Here is a 19,880-nt window from a genome sequence, read left to right as displayed (position 1 = left end):
TGAGATCTGATGCCACTTCCACTATAACTGAAGCCTTGCAGAATGGGGTGCAGGTGGGAGTTTCTGCTGACTCTGCAGAAGGGGCCCATTGCACCGGTGTTAGGCACACTTGCCCAAGAAAGGCAGAACCAGCAGGGTGCAGGGTGGTGGGACCTGTTGTAAGCAAGTTAGGCAGTCAGTGGTGGCTGTGCTGTTATTGAAGTTTATTTATGCTGGGGGTGGGGAGGGACATGGTGCCAGCCAGCTCCTTTGTCCCCAAAGAGAGGTCTCTGTGCTATCTTCTCTCAAAGAACTTCCGGAAGAGTGAATAATTTCCCCTCATGTGTCCCCTAATGTTCCTCAAATCATGTTTCACGCTGTCTGTCTCCAGGTTTGACTGCCTGGACCAGCACAGTGTACTTTGGGCTCTATCCTAAGCCAAGCCTTCTGACTTTTAAAACTCTAAACTTTAGGAATGTGCTGTGGTGGGGGCCTGCCTTGGTCTTCTGGGGGAGTGTCTCTCTGTGCTGGGACATAGGCAGTTTTGAGCAAGAACAAAGTTGCACCTGAGCGCAAATGTGTAGGAATTGGAGCAAAACCATCTAAGGAGCCAGTGTCTGGGTTAACCACCCTCAGCAGGCATCTCTGCTCCTATGCTGAAGGTAGGGAAGGGAAATGGTGCTCACTGGCTCTGTTTTCCTTAAAGAGGCATCTCTGCAAATGCCACCTCTCACAGATGCGCTCCAAGAAGATCCAATAGTCTCTCCTGGTGTGCCTTAGGTGATCCTCAGATTGCATCATCTACCCCCGAGGTTGCTTGCTTGCCTTCTCTCCAGGAGTAGGGCAATGCCTTCAGGTCTCTCTCCCAGTCACGCATGCCAACCTCTAAAGCTCCAGTCTTTGAGCCCCACTGGTTGCAAAAGTACAAAACTCAGCTCCTCTCATTTTCCCAGCCAATGGCTTTGGGGAACTTTTCTCGGGCATATCTCTGTGCACCCCACTCTCTCTGGTCTCTCTCTGCAATCAGGGCTCTTTCCCCTCTGCAGTACCCACAATCCATTTCTCCCCCCAAGTCACATCTCTGCACTTCCTACCTTCCTCAGTGTTGCCTCTTCTCTCCCTCTAGTTATGCAGTTTGTTCTGTCAATCCTCAGGTTGATTTCTTGGATATTCAGAATGATTTGATAGTTATCTAGCTGTGTTCAAGGGACAAGACAAGCCAAGGATCCTCCTACTACACTGCCATCTTAACTCCCCTGAAACTATTTCTTTTTCTAATGCTTAATCATTAGTGCAAAGGAATACCACTGATTTCTGTAAACTGATTTTGTAACCTGCCACTTTACTAAAATCAATCATTTGTTCCAACACCTTTTTGACTGACTCATTGGGATTTCTACATACAAGATCATATTATCAGCAAACAGCAACTATGTCACTTCCTCCTTCCTGATTTGGATGCCTTTTATTTCTTGTTTTGCCCAACCGCTGTAGCTAGGACTTCCAGTACTATATTGAATAGGAGTACTGAGAGTAGGCAATCTTGTCTCCAGAGCTGAAAAAAACATTGCAATTTTTTTCCATTGATTATGTTAGCAGTGGATTTGTTGTATATGGCTTTTATTATGTTGAGGTATGTTACTTTGATACCCAATCTGTTAAGGACTTTTACTATGAAAAGATATTGTATTTTATCAAATGCTTTTCTGCATCTATTGAGATGTGAGTCACATAAATGTGAGATTTTTACTTTTCATTTTATTGATGTGATTCATGTGATTAGTTATTGATGTGATTAATGATTTACATATGTTGGACCATCCTCACATCCCAGGGATAAGTCCCACTTGTTCATCGTGTATAATCCTTTTAATGTGTTAAGTTTGGTTCGCTAATATTTTATTGAGAATTTTTTTCATCTATATCAGAAATACTGGTCTATAGTTTTCTTGTGATATGCTCATCTGGTTTTGATATCAAGGTAATGTTGGTTTTGTAGAATAAGTTAAGAAGTGTTCCATCTTCCTCAATATTTTGAAAGAGTTTGAGAATTGGTGTTAATTCTAGAAATGTTCAGAATGCTCTAGGGAAACTGGTCCAGGAGTTTTAGTGTGGGGAGGGTTTTTTTTTGATTACTATCTCAATCTCTTGACTGGTATGGATGGGTCTTTTCAAATTTTCCATTTCTGGGGTGCCTGGGTGGCTCAGTCAGTTAGGTGTCTGACCTTGGATCAGGTCAGGATCTCAGGGTTCATGGGTTCGAACCCCACATCAGGCTCTGTGCTGACAGCTCAGAGCCTGGAGCTTGCTTCAGATTCTGTGTCTCCCTCTCTCTCTGCCCCTCCCCAACTCATGTTCTGTTTCTCTTTTTCAGAGATGAATAAACATTAAATTTTTTTTTAATTTTCTATTTCTTCCTGATTCAGTCTTGGTAGGTTGTGTGTTTCTAGAAATGTATTCATTTTTTCTAGGTTATGTAATTTGTTGGTATGTAATTTTCACAGTAGTCTAATTATTCTCTATATTTCTATAGTATCAATTGTAATGTCTCTTCTTTCATTTCTAACTTTATTTATTTGGGTCTTCTTTTGTTCTTAGTCTAGTTGAAGGTTTGCCAATTTTATCTTTTTGAAGAACCAGTTTTTAGTTTCATTCATCTTTTCTATTATTTTCTGGTATCTATTTCATGTACTTCCACTGATTTTTATTATTTCCTTCCTTCTGCTAAATTTGGGCTTAATTTGCTTCTCTTTTTCTAGTTCCTTGAGGTGTAATGTTAGGTGTTTATTTGAGATCTTTATAATAATGTCTTAATATATTCATTTATTACTGTAAACTTGCCTTTCAGAACCACTTTTGTTGCATTCCGCTGATTTTTTTTTAAGCAAAACAACCAACAAAAAGAAAAGTGAAACAGTTTTTCATAAATTGATGCCCCTGACGCAGAGGGAGACAGAGTCTGGGCTGGAGGTTAGTCACCATCCTACGAGGCTCAAGGAAGGAACCTACTCTACCTTCTCTCTAGTCTCCCTGGAGCAAATTGAAGATGAAAAGTTTACTTTAAGGAGACAGATAGATGAAAAAAAAGGAAGAAAATGGGGTAAACAGAGAGATACAACAGACTCAGAAACTAAAATACGTATCTACAGAAATTACTGAAAATAGTCATAGCGAACAGAGACACAGGCAGATTAAGACATATTAAGAACACTGGGGGGGGGGGGGGGGGCGCCTGGGTGGCGCAGTCGGTTAAGCGTCCGACTTCAGCCAGGTCACGATCTTGCGGTTCGTGAGTTCGAGCCCCACGTCGGGCTCTGGGCTGATGGCTCAGAGCCTGGAGCCTGTTTCCAATTCTGTGTCTCCTTCTCTCTCTGCCCCTCCCCCGTTCATGCTCTGTCTCTCTCTGTCCCAAAAATAAATAAACGTTGAAAAAAAAAATTTTTTTTTAATAAAAAAATAAAAAAAAAAGAACACTGGGGAGCTCAGGTGGCTCAGTCGTTTGGGTGTCTGACTTTGGTGCAAGTCACCATCTCCCAATTTATGGGTTCAAGCCCCATGTCAGGCTCTGCACTGAGCTTGGGATTTTCTCTCTCTCTCTCTCTCTCTCTCCCCCTCCCTTGCTCTCTCTCTCTCTCTCAAAATAAATAAATAAATAAATTTAAAAAAAAGACATACTAAGAACACAAATATGAATCTGGCATTGTCACTGTTCTGATAAGCAGCTACAGAGGCAGAATATTATCTACACAAACAAGTAACTTAGGTTAAAAAAAATACTTTGTTTGAAAGTATTGCCATAAGGAGAAGGAGACCTGCAATAAGCAAAATAATCTAACCACAGAGGTGCAAGCATCTTAAAGGTCAGGCAGAAAGGAATTTTCTTCTATGGGGAAATGTCAACAAGGCTAGAAAGAACAGGCTATAGAGGGAGTGGAATAATCCAGTAATGTTTTTCCCTGATTAAGTAGTTGTGTGCTGAGTCAAGTTAAGAGTTGATCAAAGTTCAGAGCCCTGGAGAAAGCAGAGAAGCTTAACTAATGTTTAGTTAAATTACAAACACTTTACTTAGATTGATCAGTGTGGACAAACAGCTCAGCTAATGTTTTATGAGACAAAATGGGAATTTAAAAGGTCCATGTCTGTCCTCATTATTAGTAAGTTAAAAAGGGAGACCTCCATCCATGAGTCTTAACTAAGTGATACGGAGAAAAGCGGTTTTTTGCAGTAAGCCTTTACCAGAACATATTTCCAGAAGGACTCAGAAAAATTTAATATTGTTATAATGATTCATGTAAGCATCAGATGCTATTGTAAACTCAACCTAGGTATTAACTCAACCTAGAAGTATGATGGAAGTCTTCACAAATAAGGAGAACCTTGAACTGGGTCAGGAGTATAGAGTCCTGGGCAGAGAAGATGGGGAAGCGTTCATGTAAATAATGATGCAGGGGAGGAAAAATTTTCTCTTGTCTCCTTCCAGTTTTAGATTTGTTGGCTGGTCTAATAATTAAATTGGCACAAGACAGATTAATAGAGGAAAACCAAATTTAATTATGTATATACAGGAGTCCCACAAAGACATGAAGAATCAAAGCAATCAGGAAATTAAAGCTATTGAGCTAATGAGAAGGAATTAGGGGCCTAGGGTTTCAAAGGGAAGGAAGACAACTCACAGGAATATGACAATAAATGTTTAGTAAACAAATGTTTGCCATGCAATGCAGATAAGTCTTTCTGATATAAAAAGTTATTTCTGATAATAGCTCTCTTTCTGGGACAAATCCCCTATTTAAATTCTCTAAGCAATTAAGAAACAGGTAAAAAGCTTTTTCTGGAATCTACTGGTTCTTAATTGCCTTCAGCTCAAAACAATCCACACGCCAAAGTGGCACATTTTGGGGTGGCATATTCTACTCCCCTTCAGTCCTGCCTTTGAAACTTCCCCAAGAAGTCCCACAGTCCAGAAATTGAGTTGGTAGGTTGCTCCATTTCCCTGAACCAGTCTCTTAGTTCTGACAATGGATCACTTTCATTAAACCCATTTCAGGAGACAGTAGCCTCCCAAAATTAGGCTTATATTGCATAAGCAATCCAATATTTAATGAGGCTTTTCTGTGGAAACAAAACGGAAACAATGGTTGATTGGAATCAACTATAATTCCAGTTTCTGAGGTGTGAAGGCAGCCAGTGAAGAACATTTCTAGATGTCAGGCTCAAAACATCTTCAAATGGAGTGAGGGCAGGCTGTGGCAGTCTGCCAGGTTTTCCTGGTTTACAATTTGAATGTCTCTGATGGTCTTTCTGAATGGCCCACACAGCAACCAGAATGGAATTACCTACACATGAGTCGTTGGGGTGATTTCTTAGAAGTTTATATCAAGTTGTCCAACTTAACCTTGCAGAGCCTCTAGAAAAGGGTAGTTTCTCAATGATTCCAAGGCAGGAAGGTGAGAGAAAATTGGAAATGTTAGTTTAGACAGCTGTAGCCAAATATTGAAGGAAACTAGAAGAATTCAGAGTCCAGTCCAGTTTATAGGTAGAAAACAGAACCTCAAAGACAACTAATAGAACTAGAATCTGATACCCACCAGGGTGCACTATGGTTTTTGCTAAAACATAATTTCTCTCTCTCCAGGCACCCCTGTTTCTATCAGAAATAACCAAATTAAAACTAATTTGTTTGCACAATAAGTCTAGTCTCATTAAGTTAACCTGATTACTTACATACATGCAGCAAGAATAGTAATTAACCATATAGGCTCTTCTAAGTCTGCGTTGCTAGAACTTTTCATAAAGAATCTCAGACTAGACTTTTAAAAACCTCTCAAGGCTAGGAAGCCAAGCCAAGTGCTAGCCATTAGACCTTACCTGCAATACCTATAGATTTGGGTGAATTCCTCTCTTGTCAAACTATCTTAAATAACCTGAGGTTCCTGGGACTGCCAAGAAGTGAATTTCCTTACTCACCTGCTAAAGCTTCTGGGAACCATGTAAGCAAGGTACTAGGCCAATGTTTATTGGTTCCATAAAGTCAACCTTAGTTCCTTAAAGCTGTGTGGTCATATCTGAGTCTATTACATATCTGAGTATTACATCTCTCCCAAAGATGACATTCCAATCAAAGCCTTGGTAATATAACTAATGTTTCCAATTGTGTGCTGTTATGAGAACAGATTCTTTTTTTTTAAGTTTTAGATTTTAATTCCAGTATAGTTTACACACAGTGTTATATTAGCTTCAAGTGTACGATATAGTGATTCAACAATTCTATATATTACTCAGTTCTCATCATGTTAAGTGTATTCTTTAATCCCCATCACCTCTTTTACTCATCTTCCTACCCACTTCCCCTCTGATAAATATCAGTTTCAAGGACAATAGATTCTTATTAAACTTATGCATAACTATATTGTCATGAAATAAGAATACTTAAGAGTATACTTAACACCATATTGAAAGCTTCTAAATTCTGAAGGTATCAGAAAGAGAGAAAAAGATAAATTTTTCACCTTTGTTCACAAAGGTATATTTTACCAAACTGCTGGTAGCTTGGGAGAAAAGAGAAAAGGGTGTCCTTAAATCTGGGAAAACAAAACACAAAGAACCAATGTTTCCAACCAAAAAAAATATCATATAAAATTATAACTATCCGCATCAGTTCTTCAGTTCCATGTAATTATTTCTTATTGATCTTGATCTTTTGTTAGCAGTTTCATAAGTCATTAGTTTCTGCATTAGAGCTCTACAAATTCACACCCAATTTACTGGTATGATCTGAAAGGTTTCAGAGACCTGTACTTGTTAGAGTCGTTTCCATTAGTCTCCTTGAAGATGAACCACTTTTACAGGAACATGTTGCAAAGCATCAGAATAAAACAATAAGTGTCTGTAAATGACATAAGACTAAGAATGGCTATGGTTAGGGATGCCTGGGTGGCTCAGTCAGATGAGTGTCCAACAGTTCATGGGTTCAAGCCCTGCAGTGCAGAGCCTGCTTGGGATTCTCTCTCTCTCCCTCTCTCTCCACCCCTCCTGCGCTCTCTCTCTCTCTCTCTCAAAATAAATAAATAAACTTAAAAAGAAAAAAAATAATGGCTATGGTTAAAGATCTGATGAGAGTTCATTATAATGCAATTGAAAAGGAAACCTGGTTATTTCTGTGGCATACACCTTAAGATGATAACTGGGAAAGGAAGACAGAAAAGATAGCCAACTAGGAGAATCCTGGGTTCACCTCCTCCTAAAGACACAACAAGGCAACAACTATAGTATTGCAACTCACTCTGAAAATGATCTGAAGACTGGCGAACAGATCTTCCATAGCTAGGCATAGAGAGAAGGCCCCTTTGGCCTTCTTTGGGATAGAGATGCAATCAGGAACCAAACTCTGAGTAGGACTACTTGCAAACAGGAGCAATATCATAAGCATGGAGGAGCAAGGTGATAAAATCCCATACCGGGCACCCCAGCCCTGGAGACCCCCACTTGGAAGGTGTGTCCCCATAACAACTGACTTTGAAAAATAGTGGGGATCAACTCCAGGAGGGCCAGAGGGTGAAAGAAAATTGAAGAGGAGGCTCCTGGGTTGCCCAGTCAAACATCTGACCCTTGATTTCAGCTCAGGTTTTTTTTTTTTTTTTAGTGTTTATTTATTTTTGAAGAAAAGAGAGAGCGTGAGTGGGGGAGGGGTAGAGAGAGAGGGAGATACAGAATCTAAAATGGGCTCCAGGGTCGGAGCGGTCAGCGCAGAGCCCGATGTGGGGCTCGAACTCACAAGCCGCAAGATCATGACCTGAGCTGAAGTTGGTCACTCAAGCAACTGAGCTACCCAGGCACCCCAATCTCAGCTCAGGTCTTGATCTCCGGGTCATGAGGTCAAGCCCTGTATTGGGCTCCATGCTGGATGTGAAGCCTACTTTTAAAAAAATTACTTTAAATATAAATGGACTAAATGCTCCCATTAAAATATATAGGGTAGCAAATTGATAAAAAAATAAGATGCATCTAATGTTGCTTAAAGACTCATTTCAGACCTAAAAATACATACAGGGATGGAAAAAGGCATTCCATGCAAATGGAAGTAAAAAAAAGCTGGGGTGACAATAGTCAGATTACATACACATTGAAACAAAGACCATAACAAGAGACAAAAAAAGGTAACTACATATGATAAAGGGATCAATCCAACAAAGGGATACAACAATTATAAATATCTATACACCCAACATAGGAGTACCTAAATATATAAAGCAAATGTTAACAATCATAAAGAGAGAAATTTACAATAACTCAGTCATAGTAGGGGCCTTTAACAACCACTTACATCAAAGGGGATAGATCATCCAGATATAAAATCAGTAAAAAAAAAAAAAAAAAATAGTGGCTTTGAACAACACCTTAGACCAGATGGACTTAACAGACACATAGAGAACATTCCACCCAAAAACAGCAGAATGCACATTCTTTTCAAGTGCACATGGAATGTTCTCCAAAATAGATCACATGATATGTCACAAGACAAGTCTCAATAAATTTAAAATTAAAATCATATCAAACATCTGTTCTCAACACAGTGGTTTGAAACTAAAAATCAATTACAAGGAAAAAGCTAGAAGAAACATAAAGTGGAGGCTAAATAACCTGTTACTACACAATCAATGGATTAATGAAGAAATCAAAGAGAAAATTTATAAAATTGTTGGAGACAAATGAAAATGAAAACACTATCATTCAAAATCTTTGGGATACAGCAAAAGGAGTTCTAAGAGGAAAGTTTATAGCAATAAAGGCCCACTTCAAGAAATGAAGAAAAACTCATCTATCCATTCACATAGAGGAACTAAAAAAGAATGACAAACAAAGCCTAAATTTAGTAGAAGGAAGGAAATAACAAAGGTTAGAGAGGAAATAAATGAGAATTTTTTTAAAAAATTAGAAAAGATCAAAAGCTGATTTTTCAAAAGAGTTAATTCTTTGAAAAGATAAACCAAGAGCTGATTCTTTGAAAGATAAACAAAATGTATAAACCTTTAGCCAGACTAATCAAGAAATAAAGAGAACTCAAATAAACAGTATCAGAAATAAAAAAGGAGACGTTAAAACGAACACCATATAAATACAAAAAATTGTAAGAGATTACTATGAAAAAGTATATAACAACAAATTGGATAATCTAGAAAAAATAAATTCAGGGAAACATACATCTTCCAAGACTGAACCAGGAAGAAACAGAAAATATGAACAGACCCATTACTAGTAGCAAATTTGAACTGATAATAAACAAATAAAACAAACAAACAAACAAATGTCAGCACAAACTAAAGTCAGGATCAGATCGTTTCACAGGTGAATTCTACCAAACATGTAAAGAGTTAATACAAAAAAAAAGAAAAGAAGAGTTAATACATAACCTTTCTCAAAACTATTCTAAAATAGAAGAGAAAGGAATGCTACAAAATTCATTCTATGAGGCCACCATGACCTTGATACCAAGAGAAACAAAAGCATTTGGAAGGAAGGAAGGAAGGAAGGAAGGAAGGAAGGAAGGAAGGAAGGAAGGAAGGAAGGAAAAATGAAAAAGAAAGAAAAAGAAAGAAAGAAAGAAAGAAAGAAAGAAAGAAAGAAAGAGAAAGAAAGAAAATTACAGACCATTATCCCTGATGAACATGGATGCAAAAATCCTCAACAAAATATTAGCAAACCGGGGCGCCTAGGTGGCTCAGTCAGTTAAGTGTCTGACTTCAGCTTAGGTCATGATCTCACACCTCATGGGTTCAAGCCCCACGTTGGGCTCTGTGCTGACAGCTTAGAGCCTGGAGCCTGCTTTGGATTCTGTGTCTCCCTCTCTCTCTACTCTTTCCCCATTCAAGTTTTGTCTGTCTGTCCGTCTCTCTCTCAAAAACAAATAAACATTAAAAAAAATTTTTAAATATTATCAAACCAAATTCAACAATACATTAAAGAACTAGTTCACCACAATCAAGTGGGATTTATTCCAGAAATGCAAGCATGGCTCAATATACACAAATCAATCAGTGTGATACTCCACATTAACAAAATGAAGAATAAAAATCATATGATCCTCTCAATAGATGCAGAAAAAGCACTTGATAAAATTCAGCATCTATTCATGAGAAAAATTCTGAACAAAGTGGGTATAGAGAGAACATATCTCAAAAACACAATAAAGGCCACAGCTGTCAAAAACAAGCTTAACATCATACTTAATGATGAAAAGCTGGAAGTTCTTTCTCCTTAGATCAGGAACAAGACAAGGATGTCCACTCTCACCACGTTTATTCATTATAGTACTGGAAGTCCTAGCCGTAGCAATCAGAAGAAAAAATGAAAGGCATCCAAATTAGTAAGGAAAAAGTAATACTGTCACTATTTGCAGATGACATGATACTATATGTAGAAAATCCTAAAGGCTCCGCCAAAAAACTATTAGAACTAATAAATGAATTCAATGAAGTTGTAGAAAACAAAATCAACATAGAGAAATCTGCTGTAATACAACTAATGAAAGAGCAGAGTGGGAAATTAAGAAAACAATCCCATCTACAATTGTATCAAAAAGAATAAAATACAGTACTTAGAAATAAATTATCCAAAGAGGTAAAATACCTACTCTGAAAAATATAAGACATTGATTAAAGAAATCGAAGACAACACAAATGGAAATACATACCATGCTCACAGATTGAAAGAATTAATATTGTTAAAATGTTCATACCACCCAAAGCAACCTACAGATTCAATGACATCTCTTTCAAAATACCACAAGTATCTTTCACAGAACTAGAACCAAAAAAAAATCCTAAAATTTGTATGGAACCACAAACAGACCCCAAGTAATCAAAGCAATATTAAGGAAAAAAAAAAAAAAAAGCTCCCAGATGTAAAAAATTGAGATATAACTGACATATAACATTATATTAATATCAGTTGCATATGATTCAATATATGTATGTATTAAAACATGATCACAACCATAAGTCTAGTTTACATTGCATCACCATATATAGTTATAATTTTTTTCTTGCAATGAAAACTTTTAAGGTATACTCTCTTAACAACTTTCAAATATATAATACAGCATTATCAACTATAATCACCATATTATACATACTTTGCATACCCAGGACTCATTCATTTTATAACTGGAAGATTGTACCTCTTGGCCCCCTTCACCCTTTTGTCCATCCCCCACCCCACCCCCACCTTTGGCAACCACCAATCTATTCTTTGTATCTATGAGTTCAGTTCTTTGTTTTTTAATTTCCACATATAAGTGAGATCATAAATACCTGTCTTTCTCTATCTTAATTCATTTAACCTAATGCCCTCAGGGTCCATCCATGTTGCTGCATATGGCAGGATTTCCTTCTTTTTTATAGCTGAATAATATTCTATTATGTATATACCAGACATTCTTTATCCATCCATCCATCACTGGACACTTGGTCATTTCCATATTTTGCTGCAATGAATATAATGGCATAGATCTTTTAGAGTTAGTATTTTCCCTTGGATAAACACACAGAAGTGGGATTGCTGGATCATTAAATTTTACAGAACCTGGAATAGGATGGACACTGCAAAAAGAGCCTAAAGCAACTCATAATGAGCAGTAGGGACACAATTCCTGAAACACATATTCTCCAACCACATGATTGAATGTAGCCTCAAGTTACTTTCCCTCCTATTACCTGCTTATTTCTGTCTTAGCACTTAAAAAAATCTGAAGTTATTTTGCCTATTCAAGCATTTACAAATTTATGGTCTGCTTCCTTCACCTAGAATGTAAACTCCACAAAGGAGTCTTATTCATCAATCAACCCACAGCACCAGAACATTTCCAGGCATACTGAAAAACCTCAATAAATATTTGTGGAATAGATGCTGGAATTTTAAACATATCTTTGCTAAGCCTCTGATCCATGGTGCTTATATGATCTAGTTCACTTAATGGCACATTATCATGATGGATAGGAGAGGAGAGATAGTCAACAAAGAGAAGGTCCCTAGACAGGACTGAGCAGGATGAATATACTGGAGATACACCCTAGACTGGGTAATTGGAATGTATCAATACGGCTTAAAAAGAATTTTTCCATAAAATTGTGAGGGCAGAAGTGAGACTAAATAATAAGTGCATGGGATGCACTCATCAGTTTGTGTCACCAACAAATGTTTATTGAGCCAGAAGTGCTAAGTTTCAAGTTTCCTTCCTATTTTTCTTTAAGAAATCTATCATTAAAAAGAAAATGAGGAAGCTAAAAGCTTGTGGAGGAGGCAGGATCCAATTTTCATTTAAATGGAATGGGAAGAATGGTTTTCTTGTCCAAAGCAAAGCAACCATGAATGTAAGGTACTCAAGATATGTCACACTCCAGATATAAAAATCAAGACCGAAGCAGAGATAAGTATGAGCAGGATTTAGAGGACAGAAATTTTTTATGTCAACTTTATTGAGAAATAATTTGTGCACAATAAAATGCATCCTTCCATATTTTGATGAATTTTACCAACTTGAAATCACTGAAACCTTGAAACCATTCCTACAATCAATGCACAAAACATTTTCATCCTCCTAAAAGATTCTCAGTGCTCCTTTGCAGTCCATCCCTCCCTCTGTCCCACCCCTAGGAAACCACTGATTTTAGTTACTATAAATTATTTCGATATATATATATATTATATTTTTTATATTTATATTTATGTATAATACATTATGTATTATATATATATGGAATAATACATTATGTATTATTTTGTTGATGGCTTCTTTTGCCCAGCCTAATTTTTTTTTTTACTTTTTCAAGTTTATTTATTTATTTATGCTTAAGGTTTTGTTTTTTTTTTCTGAGAGAGAGGGAGAAAGAGAGAAAGAGAGACAGAGCACACAAGCAGGGCAAGGACAGAGAGAGAGAGAGAGAGAGAGAGAGAGAGAGAGAGAGAGAATCCCAAGCAGGCTCCATAATACCAGTATAGAGCCCGATGTGGGGCTTGAACCCACCAACCATAAGATCATGACCTGAGCCAAAATCAAGAGTCAGACATGTAACAGACTGAGCAACCCAGGCACCCCCCCACCAGCATAATTTTTAAATTCAATCATGTTGTTGCAAGTGTAAGTAATTATTCAATTGTATTGTTGAGTAGCATTTCATTGCATACCATATTGTGTTTCTCTATTTACCTACTGACTGACATTATAGGGTATTTCCAGTTTGGGGCTATTATGAAAAAAGCTGCTATGAACTCTATACAAAAATCTTTGTATGAACACAGATTTTTACTTCTCTTAAATGCATACCTATGAAATTTCATTGTTGTGTGGCAGGTGCATATGTAACCTCTTATGAAATTTCCAAACAATTTTCTAAAATAGTTACCACCAACAGTAATGAGAATTCTAGTTGCTCTATATTCTCCTTGACACTTGATATTGTCAGTCTTTTTAATTTTAACCATTCTAATGAGGAGTACTATCTTATTGCGGTTTTAGTTTGCCTTTCCTTGATGACTGATGTTGACCAATTTTTCATTTACTTATTGAACATTAAATGTATTATTTTGTTAACTGTTCAAGCTTTTTGCCCATCTTAATTACATTCTCTTACATACTGTTGAGCTAAAAGAGTCTTCATATAATCTGGATACCAGTCCATTGTCATACATATACATTGCAAACATTTTCTTCCATTCTTTGGTTTGCCTTTTTTCTATTTTTAATTGAGGTATAATTGACATGACATTACAGCCTTTTAATTTTCTTTTAATCTTTAATTTTTCTTGATCCTTTTAATGTGTTCTGAAATTCAGTTTGCTAATATCTTGTTGAGAATTTTTGCATCTATATTCATCAAAGATATTGGTCTATAGTATTCTTGTAGTGCCTTTATCTGGCTTTGGTATCAGAATAATGCTGACCTCATAAAATCAGTTTGAGAGTATTCCTTCCTTTTCACTTTTTTTGGAAGAGTCTGAAAAGGTGTTAATTCTTCTTTAAATGTATGGTAGAATTTACCAGTCAAGACATTTGGTCCTGGGGTGTACTGTGTCTAGAGTTTGGTTATCAGTACAATCTCTGTACTCATTATCTGTGTGTTCAGAATTTTCTATTTCTCATTTATTTAGTCTTGGTGGTTGGTATGTTTCTAGAATACATTCATTTCTTCTCAGGTATCCAATTCATTGGCATATACGTGTTCATCATAATCTCTTATAGTTCTTTGCATTACTGTGGTGTTAGGTTTAATGACTCCTTTTTTATTTCTGATTTTATTTACTTGAGTCTTTCTTTCTTAGTTTAACTAAAGGCTTGTCGATTTTGTCTTTTTCACAAAACCAGCTGTTCATCTGATTGATTCTTCTACTATTTTTCTGCTATTTCATTTATTTCCACTCTGATCTTGTTATTTCCCTGCTTCTACTAATTTGGGGATTTGTTTATTCTTTTTCTAGTCCTTGAGGGGTAAAGGCAGGGTTTTTATTTGAGATTTTCATATTTCCTTAATATACCTATTTATAGCTATAAACCTCCCTCTCATAACTACTTTTGAAGCATTCCATAGGTTATGGTATGTTGTGTTCCTCTTCGATTCATTTTGAGATATTTCTCTATTTCCCTTTCAATTTTTCTTTGACTCATCAGTTGTTCAGGAGTGGGTTGGCTGATTTCCATATATGGAAATTTCCAACTCTCCTCTTATTGATTTCTAGTTCCATACCGTTGTGGTCAGAAAAGATACTGGATATAATTTTAATCTTAAATTTCCCAAGACTTGTTTTGTGTGCTATCATATGATGTATCCTGTTCCATGTGCTCTTGAAAGGAATATGTTCTGCTGCTGTTGCATAGAATGTTCTGTAAATGTTTGTTTGGTCCATTTGGTCTAATGTGTATTTCAAACCCACTGTTTCCTGGTGGATTTTCTGTCTGGATAATCTACCCATTGCTGAAAGTGGGGTACTGATGTCCCATTATTATTGCATTATTGTCTATTTCTGCCTTCAGATATATTAGTATTGGCTTAATATATTTAGGTGCTCTGAGGTTGAATGCTTATCTTTTTATGACTGTTGTATATTCTTGATGAACAGACACTTTTATCATTATATATTGACCTTCTTTGTCTCTTGTTACCATTTTTTGTTTAAAGTCTATTTTGTCTGATATTAGTAAAGCTACCCCCACGTTCTTTTGGTTTCCACTTGCATGGAGTATCTTTTTCCATCTCTTCACTTTGAACCTATGTGTCCCTTAAAGCTGAAGTGAATCTCGTGTAGGCATCATATAGTTAGGTCTTGTTTTTTTAATCCATCTAGCCATTCTGTGCCTTTTGATTGGTGAGTTCAATGCATTTACATTAGGAATGTTACTGATATGTAAGGATCTACTACTGCCATCTTATTAATTGCTTTCTGTTTGCCTTATATTTCTATTGTTTCTTTTTCCTTCAGTTTCTGAGTACTTTGTAAATTTGTTGTTTTCTGTGGTGATATACTGTTTCCCCTTTAATCTTTTGTGAATCTACTCTGTGTTTCTGATTTGTGGTTATCATGAGGCTTATACATCTCATAAATAAAAGTCTTTTATGTTGGTTGCAATTTAGTTTTCATTGCCTACAAAGGGTCCCCCCTTTTGCTTCCTCCTTTTACATTTCTAATATCATAATTTACCTCTATTTCTATTATATATTATTATAATAGCTATAGTTATTTTTAATATTCTTTTAACTCTTATAGCATTCAGTGGTAAACACATTATGTTAGAGAATTAGAGTTTTCTAAATATTTATCTTTACCAGTATGTTGTATTTTTTATAAGTTTTCATGCCACTAATTAGCATTTTGTTTCAGCTTGAGGAACTCCTTTCAGTATTTCTTGCAAGGCAGGGCTAGTGGTGATGAAATCCCTCATTGCTGTTTGCCTGGGAAAGCCTTTATTTCTCCTTCATATAGAAAGGATAACTGCCAGATAGAGTATTCTTTTTTATTTTTTTAATATTTTTAATATTTATTTATTTCTTGGAAGACCACAAGTGGGGGAGAGACAGAAAGAGGGAGACAGAAGATCTGAAGCAGGCTCTGTGCTGACAGGCTGACAGCAGTGAGCCTGATATGGGGATCGATCTCATGAACCACGAGATCATGGCCTGAGCCAAAGTTGGACACTCAACTTTGAGCCACTAGGTGCCCCAAGCATTCTTTTTTATTAAATTTATTTATTTAAATTAAATTTAGTTAACATACAGTGTAGTATTGGTTTCAGAAGTAGAACCCAATGATTCCTCTCTTACATAGAACACCTAGAGCACAACCCAACTAGTGCCCTGCTTAATGCCCATCACCCACTTAGCCCATTCCCCCCCACCCATCTCCCTTCCAGCAACCCTCAGTTTGTTCTCTGCATTTAAGACTCTCTTATGGTTTGCCTCCCTCTGTGTTTTTATCTTATATTTCCTTCCCTTCCCCTATGTTCATCTCTTTTCTTTCTTAAATTCTACATATGAGGGAAATCATACAATATTTGTCTTTCTCTGACTTATTTTGATCAACATAATACACTCTAATTCCATGCATGACATCGCAGATGACAAGATTTCATTCTTTTTGATCGTCAAGGAAAATTCCATTGTGTGTGTGTATATATGTGTATATATATATATATATATATATATATATATATATACACACACACACACACATACACACACACACATATATGTATATATATCTCATATCTTCTTTACCCATTCGTCAGTTAATGGATATTTGGACGCTTTCCATAATTTGCTATAATTGATAGCACTGCTATAAACATTGGGGTGCATGTGTCCCTTCAAATCAGCATGTTTGTATCCTTTTGATAAATACGTAGCAGTGCAATCACTTGGTTGTAAGGTAGTTCCACTTTTAATTTTTTGAGGAAGCTCCATAGTGTTTTCCAGAGTGGCTGCACCAGTTTGCATTCCCACCAATAGTGCAAAAGTGTTCCCTTTTCTCCACATCCTCGCCAACATCTGTTGTTTCCTGAGTTGCTAATCTAGCCATTCTGGCAGGTGTGAGGTGGTATCTCATGGTAGTCTTAATTTGTATTTCCCTGATGATGAGTGATGTTGAGCATCTTTTCATGCGTCTGTTAGCCATTTGGATGTCTTCTTTGGCAAAGTGTCTATTCATTTCTTCTGCCCATTTCTCCACTAGATCATTTGTTTTTTGGGTGTTCAGTTTGACAAGTTCTTTATACATTTGAATACTAACCCTTTATCTGATATGTCATTTGCAAGTATTTTCTCCCATTCCATTGGTTGCCTTTTAGTTTTGTTGATTGTTTCCTTCGTTATACAGAAGTCTGTGTCTTGATGAGGTTCCGATAGTTCATTTTTTCTTTTCTTTCTCTTGCCTCCAGAGACATGTCTAATAAGAAGTTGCTGCAGCTGAGGTCAAAGAGGTTGCTGCCTGTTTTCTCCTCTAAGATTTTGGTGTTTTCCTAACTCATATTTAGGTCTTTCATCCATTTTGAGTTTATTTTTGTGCATGGTATAAGAAAGTGATCCTGTTTCACTCTTCTGCATGGTGCTGTCCAGTTTTCCCAGCACCATTTGCTGAAGAGACTTTTCCATTGGATATTCTTTCCTGCTCTGTTGAAGATTAGTTGGCCATACATTTGTGGGTCCATTTCTGGGTTCTCTATTTTGCTCCACTGCTCTATGTGTCTATTTTTGGGCCAATACCATACTGCCACTCTTGATGATTACAGCTTGAAGTCTGGAACTGTAATGCCTCCAGCTTTGGTTTTCTTTTTTGACATTACTTTGGCTAATGAGGGTCTTTTCTGGTTCCATACAAAGTTCAGAATTGTTTGTTCTAGTCCTGTGAAGAATGCTGGTGTTGTTCTGATAGGGATTGCATTGAATGCGTACATTGCTTTGGGTAATATATACATTTTAACAATATTTGTTCTTCTACTACTGCAAGAGCATGGAATGTTTTTCCACTTCTTTGTGTCTTCTTCAAGTTCTTTCATATGCTTTCTATAGTTTTCAGTGTACAGATCTCTTACCTCTCTGATTACATTTATTCCTAGGTATTTAATGGGTTTTGGTACAACTGTAAATGGGATTGAATCCTTAACTTCTCTTTCTGCTGCTTCATTATTGGCATATAGAAATGTAACCAATTTCTGTATTTTGATTTTATGTTCTGCCACTAGCTGAATTCATGTATCAGCTCCAGCAGTTTTTTGATGGAGTCTTTTGGGTTTTCCACACAGAGTATGTCATTTGAGAAGAGTGAAACTTTGACTTCTTCCTTGCCAATTTGGATGCCTTTTATTTCTTTTTGTTGTGTCACTGCTGAGGCTAGGACTTCTAGTACTATGTTAAACAACAGTGGTGAGAGTGGATATTCCTGACCCTAGGAGGAAAGCTCAGTTTTTCCCCATTGAAGATGATATTAGCTATGGGTCTTTTGTATATGGCCTTTATGATCTCGAGGTATGATCCTTCTATCCCCAATTTCTTGAGGGTTTTTACCAAGAAAGGATGCTGTATTTTTGTCAAATGCTTTTTCTACATCTATTGAAAGGATCATGTGGTTCTTATCCTCTCTTTTATTCATGTGTATCATGTTGATTTGATTTGCAAATACTGAACCAGCCCTGCATCCCAGAGTAAATCCCACTTAATCATGGTAAAGAACTCTTTTAATGCACTGTTGAATTCAATTTGCTAGTATCTTGATGAGGATTTTTGCATCCAGGTTCATCAGGGATTTGGCCTGTAATTCTCTTTTTTAGTGGGGTCTTTGTCTGGTTTTGGAATGAAGGTAAGGCTGGCTTCACAGAATGAGTTTGGAAGTTTTCCTTCCATTTCTTTTTTTTGGCACACTTTGAGAAGAATAGGTATTAAACTGTTCTTTAAATGTCTGGTAGGATTTCCCTGGGAAGCCATCTGGTCCACAATTCTTGTTTCGGGGGCCAGTTAGAGTATTCTTGATTAACATTTTTTTTCTTCCAACACTTCACATAGGTCATTCCAGTCTCTCCTGGCCGGTAGGGTTTCTTCTGAGAAATGCACTAATAGCCTAATGGGGGTTCCTTTGTAGACTACCATCATTTTTTCACTGGATTTTAGGAGTTTCTCTTTATCTTGATTTTTGACAGTTTCGTTATAATGTGTCTTGGAGGTCTTTTTGCACTGAGATAATAGAGTGATCTCTTGGCCTCATAAACTTGGATGTCCAATTCTCTCCTCAGGTGCGGGAAGTTCTTGGCTATTATTCATTTAAATAAACTTTCTGCAACTTTCCCTCTTCTCCTTCTGGAATCCTTATTATTCTGATTTTTCTTTTTATAAAATCCTATGCATCATGCAGATTTCACTCTTTTCTCAATCTTTTTTCTTTAATCTCCACTAATCGGGTTATTTAATTTTCTTGTCCTTTAACTCACTTATTCTGTCTTTCATTTGTTCTACTATTGTGTACATTCTGTCTATTGCATTTTCCATTTCATTCATTAAGTTCTTCAGCTCTACTCTCTAGTCTGCTGAGGGTGTATCACCAGACCATCTCATCCACCAGGGAAGTAAAGCATGAGCACACGTATTAGGACCTGAAATATGGTGAACTATGTCTGGGAAGGGTGAAGCCAAAGGAAAGTTGGTGGAGGTCTGTAATGGTCCTGATGTGCAAATTGGTCATCTGACCTGTGTATAGGGGCAAAACACTAATCGAACCATTTAGTAGCTGGTTCCCTCCAAAGTTTCCCTCAGGATAGCTGGCATGCTCACACACAAACCTACAAGTTTTATCTAGTAAAGTGAATGACTAGGGTCTTCAACCACAACAATTTCAACCTATTCTCAAACTTCAAATGGCTAAGAAGC

At 36.8% G+C, this 19,880-nt stretch overlaps 1 protein-coding gene across 5 annotated transcripts in view; it reads left to right on the top strand.

The window, feature by feature from the left end:
- Positions 1 to 19,880, top strand: part of LOC125176240 (interferon-induced very large GTPase 1-like) — an 86,825-nt gene that overhangs the window by 22,633 nt on the left and 44,312 nt on the right. The window contains exon 1 of one of the 5 annotated variants that reach the window (XR_007156183.1): positions 17,440 to 17,497. The exons of 2 other annotated variants lie outside the window; for them this stretch is intronic. The gene's annotated coding sequence lies outside the window, so the exon portion shown is untranslated. Of the gene's footprint in view, positions 1 to 17,439; positions 17,498 to 19,880 lie in introns of those variants that run through there. 2 more of the 5 variants (XR_007156184.1, XM_047877349.1) reach the window with 2 other exon arrangements.

The sequence above is a fragment of the Prionailurus viverrinus genome, chromosome D1 (genome assembly GCF_022837055.1).
Source record: "Prionailurus viverrinus isolate Anna chromosome D1, UM_Priviv_1.0, whole genome shotgun sequence".
Lineage (NCBI taxonomy): Eukaryota > Metazoa > Chordata > Mammalia > Carnivora > Felidae > Prionailurus > Prionailurus viverrinus.
This window is presented reverse-complemented; position numbering and strand designations above follow the sequence as displayed.